Here is an 11558-nt window from a genome sequence, read left to right on the forward strand (position 1 = left end):
AATTGTTCAAATTCAAATTCAATTATTAGAATTACAAGGTCGTACTTTCTACCAAAAGAAAAAAAAAAATCTTCTTTCTTTGTTTTTTTTTTGGGCTCAAACACAAAGAAACGCCTGATGCTACCGTTTCATCAAATTATATTATTATTGATATGATCATCAAAATTATTGTTAATTAAAAAGGAAAGGAAACGATGGTGGACCGATACAAAGAGGTTATGCTTTATTTAATTTCGAGAGATGGGTTCATTGTGTGGAGAATCCACCGTGCATTACAATATAATTTACAAGAAGCTTGTGCGATTTTTTTTTGGGCCAAAAAAAAGTCAATTTTATTAAAAACAAAACAAAAGATTACACACACTAATAGCCGAAACCATAGTAGCCGAAACCAAAAAGAAACATTCAAAAAAGTCTAGCATACAATCTAACACACAAACTCACCAAAAAAAGAAAACAAACAAACAGGAAAACAACAAACAGAAACCAAACACATTAACTAACACCTACCTTATCGAAACCAGAAGCTAAACTGCAATCAACATCCCTGCAAAGCAGTAACGAGATGGATGATGGAAACACAATCAACCAACCAGGTTGCATCATCCTCCTTGAACCCAATGCTGCTAAAGCATCAGCAGCTTTATTATGCGATTTGAAACAAGCAGATATCTCGTATACAAGGTCCCCTTACTCATGTCAAGAACATGATAGTTTATTATGTGTATAATTATTACTGGTATAAAACACGACATGTGACGATAATTATGATTATGAGTGCAATTAATTAATTAGGACTGAATAGGAGGAGGAGCAGGAGAAACGCAGCATTGGCAGCAAGTTTTGCCGGGTGGAGGAGGACCGCAACACAGACACGCTGGACAAAGGGGCCCACCCGGATTAGTGCCTGCACCACAAATTCATAATCATACCTCAATATTTCAGGTTTATATCATTTTATGCCCAAATTACTCTTTTTTTTAATCCTAATAACAGCTTTATTATGTTCTTAATTTGGTTTTTATAGTTAACATTTATAATTGAACCAGATGAAGCAAGCCGTATGTTTAATGACTTGCTTAAACAAAATAACCATTCATATAGGGTATCTGAATACCCCTTCATAATCAATTATGATTTATGAAGTTTTTTTTTTTAAAAAAAAAAAAATCACCCAAACGCTCCATTTTTCAAACTCTATTCAATAATCAATTATGGCTACAAAATTCCGATGTAAGAGAAGCTATTTGAAGCTCCACCATAATCAAATATTTTGAAACTCCATTTGATAATTAATTTTACTTAACTGAAATTCAAACACACCCATATTCACGGTTAACATAGAACAGGCTATATATTTTACACTAATTAATCTTTTTTTGAAAAAATTACCCTAATTAATCAAGGAGGTGAAGTTTATCAATAATAAGAATAAGAATAATAATAAAGGAGGTGACGGCCGAGATGGATTTATAATTATTACCTGGTGGTTCTGGAATTTGAGCTTCACAGGGCAAAGTTGGGGATAACGCCATAGCAATATGAAGAGAGTTACCAAGGAACACCTCCAGGAATTGCTTGCCATTGTTTACAGATGACAATAAGTGGATGATTTTAAAAAAAAAAAATAGAAGACGATAAGAATATATGAATGCGAGGAAGCTTATTTATACTGGTTCTTTCACCAGGCATGGGTTTGCTTGTGCCGAGATATTTGAATTTAATGTTGAAATTTGTGGCATGATTCATAGATTTCAATATTAGATTAGGAATTTTTATTACTGTTCACCACGTAGATGACAACTACCTCAGTTATAACATTGGAAAAACTTGTGGGACAAATATAGTTGAATTTTGAATATCTAAACTCTATCGGTATGTTAAGAAGAACTGTGAGAAATGATCATTAATGAAAAACCGCCTTTTCATTAAACAATAACAATGATTACAAAACCACTTAACATTCCTGCACTTGAAGAATTACAAACCTCATTTGGAGAATAAACCATGAACTGAGAACTAAGTTAACATCCCTCTTGAGGTAGGGTTTCAATCTCCTAACCTCTAAACATAATATGACACCTTTTATATAGAAATTAAGGGCGCCAATTAACAAATGTGACTAACATCAATCACATATTAATACTCTAATAGTCCAACATGGTATTTCCACCAACAAGTACTTGGTTTAACTAGTAAGGTAGTTGTGCAAGTTTAATCACAAGTCTTGAGTTTGAGTCCTAAAAATATATTAGCGCTTGTTGATAGAGCTTCCCTTCAAAAGGGTCCTAACCTAGTTAAGCTGGATTAGTCAGAGCTTTGGCTTCGGACATAAGTTTTAAATTTATCTTTATTACCAAACTCATCTATCTGTTTCCAATAAAATGATTCCTTGTGCGAGAGATGAACCGTTTTGTTTTGAGCAAGCATCACAATTTTATCTTCAATAATGCAATCATTTGTTTTATTATCTGATGTTGCCGGTCAGCTTTAAAATCTGATGTTTAAGAATTGACCCATATGTATGATTTAAATCTGGTCATCCAGAAGAAATACCATTTTCTTGTTCAATCAATTTACTCAATCAAATAAAACAATATTTCTTGCCGGGGTTTATCGATTGGAATCATGAACTACCATAATTAATTATAATATTGACTCCGTAATAATTCATAATTTACCAATATAATAGGGCACCATATTATTCTGCGATGTGATCACTTTTTGGTTGATAACTTTGGATTTGGACGTTGGCTTTGTTTTGCTGATTTGACCGTAAAAAGGAATAATGGGGAGGCGTTGTCTTCAATTCGCTTGTAAATGCTGATTTAAATATCCAAGCTTTATCTATGTAATTAGGCCGAGTATTTGATTGAGAAATTGAAAGTTGACTTTTTGATCAGTTAGATTAGAGCTCTCTTGTAAGTTGATCATGTTCGTAGTATTTTCAAGGGAAGAGAGAGAAATTTTTTTTTGGTTATGTTTATATAAGTTATGTCATTAATTTTTTTATCGTCACAAGTGTTTTTCAGAAAGTATGATATTAAAATACTCTATCAAGTCCTTAATATAAAGCAAACTTCGATAGTTTTTTTTTTTTGTATTTCATATAAAATAAAACTAGAGTAACTATTTTTTTTAATTTTATCCCTTATTTATTCATTTATGGATAAAAGAGCAAATTTGCCCTTAAACTAGAAGTTCATAAGTAATGTCTAAAACATTGAACTTATTTTTTTACATAATATTCCTCATTAACTTTTAAAAATGGTGCAATTGAACTCCTATCACTAACAAAAGTTAACTTTGGCCACTACTTGACTAAAAAATAACATGAAAGGACCTAAAAATTTACAAAAAAATTGCCAACGAAATTTTATTGATAGTTTTTTGGAATTTTTTTGGATCATTGTCTATAAATTTTTATTCTTTTCTATAATTTTTTTTTGTGCTTTTCTATAATTTTTGATGTCCTTTTCTATAATGTTCTGATTAATTGATGATTAAACTTAATTTTTATTAATGATAAAGGTCAAATTGTACTATTTTCAAAATTTAAAGAAACATTACATAAAAAATGAGTAGGGCCTCAGATGCTCTTGCATCTATAGTTTGGAGACCAATTTACCATTTAACCATTTATTTATTGTCATTTGAATTTAAAGACAACAATTTATTATGGTTATTAATTGTAAATAATGGCAAAATTAGAAAATTAGATATCTTTTAACAACTTCAATTATATAATTGACTACAATTTATTAATAAAACGTGAAGTAAGTTAAATATGCCTTATATCAACACTAGTTTGTATATTTGATAGAGATAAATTTAAAACTTACATAAAATGTTGAAATAGAATTAATGAGTTTTAAATTTTTTCTATAGTTATAATAAAATGTATTAGAAGTGACTCATTAATAAAAGAAAAAAAATACTTATCTTAATTAATACTTATGATAATTTAATATCTTCTCTTGAGAGAGTGAAGAAATTAAGTTGAAGCATGAAAATTTATTTGCCTACCAAACTGGCATTATATATATATATATATATATAGGCCTAGTTTTAGCTCCTACTAGTATAAAATAAGATGGCTTAACAATAAAGATTGATCTAGTTTATAAAAATTTAACTTATGACCCAAAAAATTGTAGGATCAAGCAATAGTGACAAAACTAGAATTTGGAGTTAGGGTGTGCGAGATAATTTAATTTAAAAATTAATAAGAGTTAAGTATTAATTTTGCCCTTGAAATGCATACAAAAGGTTATAAATGACCATAAACTCAACTATAAGCCATTTATATCCTTTAACCTCAATTCTTCTAGCATACTATCATTTCCTTCGTCTATTTTTTTGTTAGTGGGACTATAGGGGTGAACAAAATTGAATCGAAACCAATAAACAAATTGAACCAAATTGAGTTTGATCTATTCGATTCAGTTTAAATGGTCGATTTGTTTATTTTTAAAAATTTTTTTGTTTAAATGGTTTGGTTGGTTTGAGAATTGCAAAGTCGAATAGACGGAATTAACCAAAATTAATTATAAATATTATAATTGATTTATATTATTAAAGATTATTTTTATTTTATTAATATATTTTTAGAAATACTAATATTATATTTGATAAAAGAGGGTCCAATGGGGAAGAGGGGAGATATCAGATAATATATTAGAACATAAAAGCCTGCTAGCTACTAGCCTAACCTATTACCATTAACTTAGGTTTAGTAAAAAGAAAAAACCCTTACCAATTACCTTACTCTCTCAGTTACCTCATAGACTCGCAGCCGCACTACAGCTTTAGATCCTCAGTTCACTTTATTTTGCTGATTTGCTCTCCTTTTTCACTCTTTCAACAGTCAGCGCCTCGACGGCACTCTTCTCCTTCAGAGCTCAGTCTCCACAACACGAACATTAGCCTAGCCACTCCTTCTCTATCTATTCTCCATTGTCCATTCTGTCTCAAACTCAAGCTCTCTATACTATTCACTCTCTCAGCTCTTTCTCATTCAGTTTCCACTATTTCATGAACGCACAAACCGTAACTCAAGCTCAACTTAGGCTTTATCTTCCTTCTCAGATTAGGCTTTGTCTTCCTTTTCTGTTCGTTCTCCGTCTCCCTTCATTTGCTCAGTTCAGGCTTCATCTTCCTTCTCAGATCAAGCAACTTGCAAGGTATGTCTTTAACTCTCTGTTTTCAACTTACAACTCTCTTTGTCTTAGGCTTTCTTCTTCCTTCTTTGTTGTGTTTGTGCTTTGAACTCTTGGGAAGTGCTTGTCAAGCTCTCTTTATATTTCCTTTTGATCATGAATCCCTTTAGCTTAAAAACTAATAATTTTAGGGTAAATATAATTCTAATTTCTATTTGTGCCTTGAACTTCAAAGACTTTCCTTCTCTGTTTTCTTCTTGTTCTGGCTATTAATTTATTGTTTTTCTAATTTAATGGTTTAGATGTCTGCTCCTGGTAAAGCTAAAGGACAAAAGGCTACTCCTAATAGCCAAACTTTAACTTTATCTTTAATATCTAATACTGAAGTGAGTTCAAGAAAAAGAAAGGCCATATAGCTAAGATTTAAAGTTTGGGATCATTTTCATAAATATATCAATGAGCATGGAGAGACTAAAGGTAAGTGCAATTATTGTGAAAGGGAGTTTCTCTGTGATCCAAAGAAGAATGGGACCACTGCACTTAAGAATCATCTGGGTGTATGTAAGAAACGGCCTCCTCCTAATAAAGTTATACAAACCCACTTAAATTTTTAGTGTAGACGATAATGCTTCCATTCTTGCTAACTGGAAATTTGATCAAGAAGCAATTAGAAAATCTTTGGCAAACATGGTTATTACTAATGAATTTCCTTTTAAATTTATTGATGGGTTTGGGTTTAAACATTTTATGGCTGTGCTCAACCAGGTTTAACGTTCCTTCTAGATGGATAGTAGCTCATGACTATTTTAAAATTTACATGGATGAAAAACTTAGATTCAAAGACTACTTGATTAGAAACAAACAAAAGATTGCCTAACAACTGACACTTGGACTTTTATTTAAAGAATCAATTACATATGTATTATTGCCCATTTTATTAATGCTGATTGGAATTTGATTAAGAGGATTTTTAATTTTGTTCCAATATCTAGTCATAAGGGGAAGGATATTGGAATAGAATTGAAAAATGTTTGCTTGAAAGGGGAATTGATATGGTGTTTACAATTACAGTAGACAATGCTGCTTCTAATAATGTTGCTCTATCATACTTGAAAGAAAAAAATTTCTAATTGGGGCTTTTCTATTATGAAGTGTCAGTTTCTACACATGAAGTGTGTTGCTTACATTGTAAATCTGATTATTGTTGATGGGTTGAGGTTAATAGGAAGTTCTATGACGCGAGTTAGAGAGGCTATTTAGTTTGTTAGGCAATCTACCCTTAGGATGAAAAAGTTTAAAGAGAGTTGTGAGGATGAGAAGATTCAAAGTAAGAACCTCTTGACTCTAGATGTCTCTACTAGGTGAAACTCCACTTATTTAGTGTTGGAGACTGCTCAAAAATTTAAGGAGCTTTTTAAGAGGTTTGAGGATGAAGACCCTTATTTTTGAATTGACCTTGAACAAGGGGAGGGAGTGCTTGATGCTTTTGATTGGAGGAATGTTAGAAGGGTGATGATGTTTTTAAGTCATTTTTATGAAATGACCTTGCATGTTTCTAGTGCTTTCTATGTTTCATCCAATAGCTTGTTTTATGATATTTATATGCTATATCGCCTTTTGGATGAGTGGACAAAGAGTGATGATTTTGAGCTATCATCAATGGCATTTAAAATGAAAGAAAAAGCATAACAAGTATTAGGGAGATCCTTCAAGGATGAACCAACTCATTTATGTTGCTGCTATTCTAGATCCCTAATATAAGTTGGAATAGGTTGAATTTACTCTTTGTAAAATGTTTGATGGTGAACTTGGCAAAAATTTGGCAAAGTAAATAGAGGATGTTTTCATTGCTTTATTCTATGAGTACAAGGATCGTGTCTCTCCCTCGAAGCAATCTGAAAATAAGTATCTTGCAGATGACATCCAACCTAATTTTGATGATGAAGACAACCTTGCTGTGAAGGTTAAACAGTTGCTTGAATCATAAAAAGAAAAATTTTTAAGTAACCGCCTTGGTGAGAAAACTAATAGGACTAAAGTTGATAAATATTTGAATGGAGAAATTGAAATGGGTAAAGCTAACTTTGATATTTTAGGCTGGTGGAAGTTGAATGGTCCTAGATTTCTCATTATTTCAAGGTTGGCAAGAGATGTTTTGACAATACCAATATCCACAGTTGCTTTAGAGTCTACATTCAGCACTGGAAGATGTGTTTTGGATAAGTTTAGGAGTTTTTTTAATTCCTAAAGTTGTGCAAGCCTTTATTTGTGTTAAAGATTGGCTTTGTCACTCCATTCCTGTGGTTGTAAAAGAGAAATTAGATGATATTTAAAGGATTGAGAGGTAAAATTTTTGTAATATTATGTATGTACTGTGTTACTTTTAAATTCTTTTTATTTATTTAATTTAACTCCTAAATTGATTTCCTTGTAGATTTTCAAAGAACTGGATTGGAATTAGCTATGGATATTGTGTGAACTCTTTAAGGTAGCTCTTCATTATTGCTATGGCAATTGATTCATTCAATTGTGATCTTTGTTTTGTTGCTGCTTTTTATAGTTTTGTAACTTTTGCTTTTTGCTGTTAGATTGTGGCAATTAGTTTATTTAGTGTAACTCTTCTTGCTGTCTGGTCAGTGATTAGTTCTATAATAGCTTGTTTATTTTCTTAATGGCTACCAAGTAAGCTTCTTTGTTCTATAAAGATAATATTTTGGCCAAATGTTTAATTTAACTATTTTTTTTATAATGTAGGCTCAAGCAAAGACTACCATTGGCAGTTGGAAACTTGCAAGTTGTAATGGATTGACTATTTTTTTTTATTTTGCTTTAATATTTTGTGATGATGTATTAGATTAGTTATTTTGGATTATGTTAAAACTCTTGCATTTATTTGTAGTTTTTATGGGATTATTATTGTTATGTGATGGATTATTTTGGATTATTATGAATTTATAGTAGGTGAATTATAAATTTATAAATATATGTGAAACTTATCATTATTTGCTTTCTTTGATAGGGAAAAAATATAATACAAGTGCTAAGTTGAGTAATGCCCACGCCATTATATTTGATTTTTTTGTTTTGGTATGCCTTTTCTTGTTGTCTAGTTTCCAATTCTAGTGTTCCGCGTCATTAAATCTGATTTTTTTTATTTAGTGTAGCTCATCATGTGAAATGGTACATTAGACAGGTCTAGTCCAGAATTCAAATTGTTTTTTCCCCACTTTAGTTGGGGGGATTTATTTCTTAATCAGTATCATGTTTTTTTAGATAGGTCCAATTTGTTGACAAAAAAAAAGCCCAATGTGTTGACAAAAAACATGTCTAATGTGTTTATAAAAAAGCCCAATAACCAAATGAATAACCAAACCGAACCATTAAACTTTGATTTAGTTTTAATTTTGTTCTTTTAAAATTTCAGTTTGGTTCAGTTAAGAAAACTGTTGCACTTTGGTTTGTTGATTTCAATTATTTCAAATCGAACTAAACCACTTTAACCGATACTCTCCCCTAAGTAGGACTCACTTTTAATTTTTTAATATTTTTTATTATACAATTTTACTTATAGGTCCCACATAACTTTTTTTTAAAATATTTTATCTTCTCCTCTCTGTCTTCTCCCTCTCAAATCTATCCTTATCATCTCTCCCTCCATCACCCTCTTCCTTCCTCTCAGCCCACTCTCCTTCTAGAAGAAAAAAATTTGAGGTAGAGAGAGATACAAATAACTTATAGTGAGTTTAGGGGTCATTTATGACTTTTTGTGTATACTTTAAGGACAAAATTGACCTTTAACCAAATTAATAATTTTTAAAAATAATGATTTAAAATAATAATTACATTATAACTAAAATTATAATAATATAGGTAGATTGTTCATTATTTTTACTTTTACAAAATTATATTGAACAAGGTAATATAGTCTTTTATGTAAATATACTCTTCATATTTTATTTATATCATTAAAATATTACATATTTAATTAGTTTTTGAGTCTAAATATTTTTTATTTAGGCCAATAGGTATAACTATCAAGAATAGAGGGTGCAAAGTTAAAAATTTTATGTACCCCATTTGTAATTTTTCAAAAGTGAGGGGATGTATTTGCCCACCCTCACTCAAACATGGCTTCGCCCCTAGGATCAAGAGCCAATCTGTGGGTTGGGCATATTTTGGCCAAAATAATGTATTTCATATATTTTTTTTATTCAATTATTCAAGCCAAGCTTGAATTAGAGCCAATTTTTTGGATTGGCTCAAATGGGCCCAAAACAAACAAAAAAATTGCAATGCTGTTAAGCTCACCCCTAAATTTTTTTTTTAAGTTTATTTAGGTTTGTTTTTGAATTAGTGGCTCTAAATTCTGTTGTTGATGTGAGAATCTTATGAGTTTTTTAATAAAATTATATTAATAATGAGAGAGAGGGAAAAAGGAATGGGAATTTAGGGTGAATTTGTTTTAATTTATTTTTAAAAAATTGCTTTTTTTAAATCTATTTGGTGAGTTTTTATAATCTTTGTTTAAGCTTTTGAAATAATCAAAATCTTAAAAAAATATTTTTAATTATTTTAAGAAGCTACTTTAAGTAGGTTTTGAAAATAATTTAATGCGGTAAATGAGAATGAATATTTTAAAAAAAGCAGGATACGCAAATATATCATAAAATTTTAAAATAATATAATAATAAATTATTTTTATAAAACAGAACTCAAAGAAGATATTATAAAATTTAAAAATAACTAACTAATAATTATTTTTTATTATTACAATCAAATATAAAATAATGTTTTCTTTTTATAAAATCTTTACAAAATAAATCACTTTTTATAAAATCTCTAAACTACCTAAAAATTATTTATTTTTAATCTTAAACAAATAAGCTCTTAATAGTGGACAACGGCCACTATTGTCTTTATTAGATGGCAAATATTTCATTCCCTTTGAGTTAAGTTGGAGAAAATAAATTTATTTAGGTGTAGGGCAAGATAAATTGAACCTGCAGTGGGCTAACCCACAAGTTGGCAGATTAGCCACTTTTTTTTTTAAAGATAGAAAATAAGCTGAAAAGACAAACCCTCACTTGCTCAATTGATAATGACTCTTGAATTCTCAATTAAATTTCAAAATTGGTTCCATTAAATTATCTCAAACTCAAAGCATATAAGTAGGGAAGTGAGTCAAAGAATCAAATTTTAAAAGATCTATAAAAATAACACCAACAGAAGATATCTTAAAAATTAGTTTTCAACTTCATACAAAATACTAAAAAATTAATATACCTCCCATGAATTGAAAGCAAATTAATAAATGAGTTGAATAATTTATTAATGATAGGTGTCGGTGTAGTTGATTATATTTTTTATTACATTAAATGATAATATTATTACATTGTATAAAAAAGAATAATGAAATTAATAGTTAAATCAAAAATCAATGAAACTAGACAATAATATTAGATTAATACTTTTTATATTGTCATTGTTGAAATTCTTTATAACTTATACTATGAGTAAAAAATTGAAAAATTAAAGCAAGTATGGAGCATTGGACATTGTTTAATTATACAATTTCATGGTTTAAAAAAATATATAATTTAATTTTTTAACAAAATTGGGTTAAATTATTATGCGTGTTTTGATTATAAAATAGACAAATATTGACATGATAAATTACATCTAACTAAATTGCGGGTTATGTGATCTGCACAAAATCTAAAGTGGTTTGTTCCATGTTGTTTTGATGAACCCCTTACAGCAATGATTGCAAATTTTATTGTTAATTGGATTATTAGTTTTAAGAGAAAAATATAATTTTTCATCCCAAAAAAAAAATATGTGAATTTGTAATTTCAAAATTGAAAAAATTATAAAGAAATCTGTTTTATTAACGAGTTGTGTGAGTTGGTAAAAATATAACTTACTAAGATGTGGGTTATGCCAGCTCACTTTGCTAAGCTCGCAACCTATAGATTAACTTATATTATTAACTCTATTTCAAATGCATTAGAGGGAAATGAAACAGAGAGCATTCGCTCAAGAGAGGAGATTTTAAAATTTCTAACCATTTCGTGCTCAACCTTTTAATGATATTCCATAAACACCTTTCTCCACGTATCTTTGTCTCCTCACTGGCTGATGCTGATGATATGTGATGATGTTCGTTCGCACCGGAGAAAGAAGGAGCTGGTGATGGTTACCAACAATCATAGAGGTAAAAAAACAAAAACACCAAAATTATTCTTTTGGCTTAATAATAATAAAAAATGTTTAATTAATTTATATATAATAATTAATATAAAAATATTAATAAAACACCCCATTTAAAATTATAATTTAATTGACTGAATTATGATGCAAAGTTAATTTATATAATAAAAAATTAAAAATAAATAAACC

This window comes from Prosopis cineraria, unplaced genomic scaffold (assembly GCF_029017545.1).
Source record: "Prosopis cineraria cultivar Desert tree isolate PC_DT_omini unplaced genomic scaffold, ASM2901754v1 PC13, whole genome shotgun sequence".
Lineage (NCBI taxonomy): Eukaryota > Viridiplantae > Streptophyta > Magnoliopsida > Fabales > Fabaceae > Prosopis > Prosopis cineraria.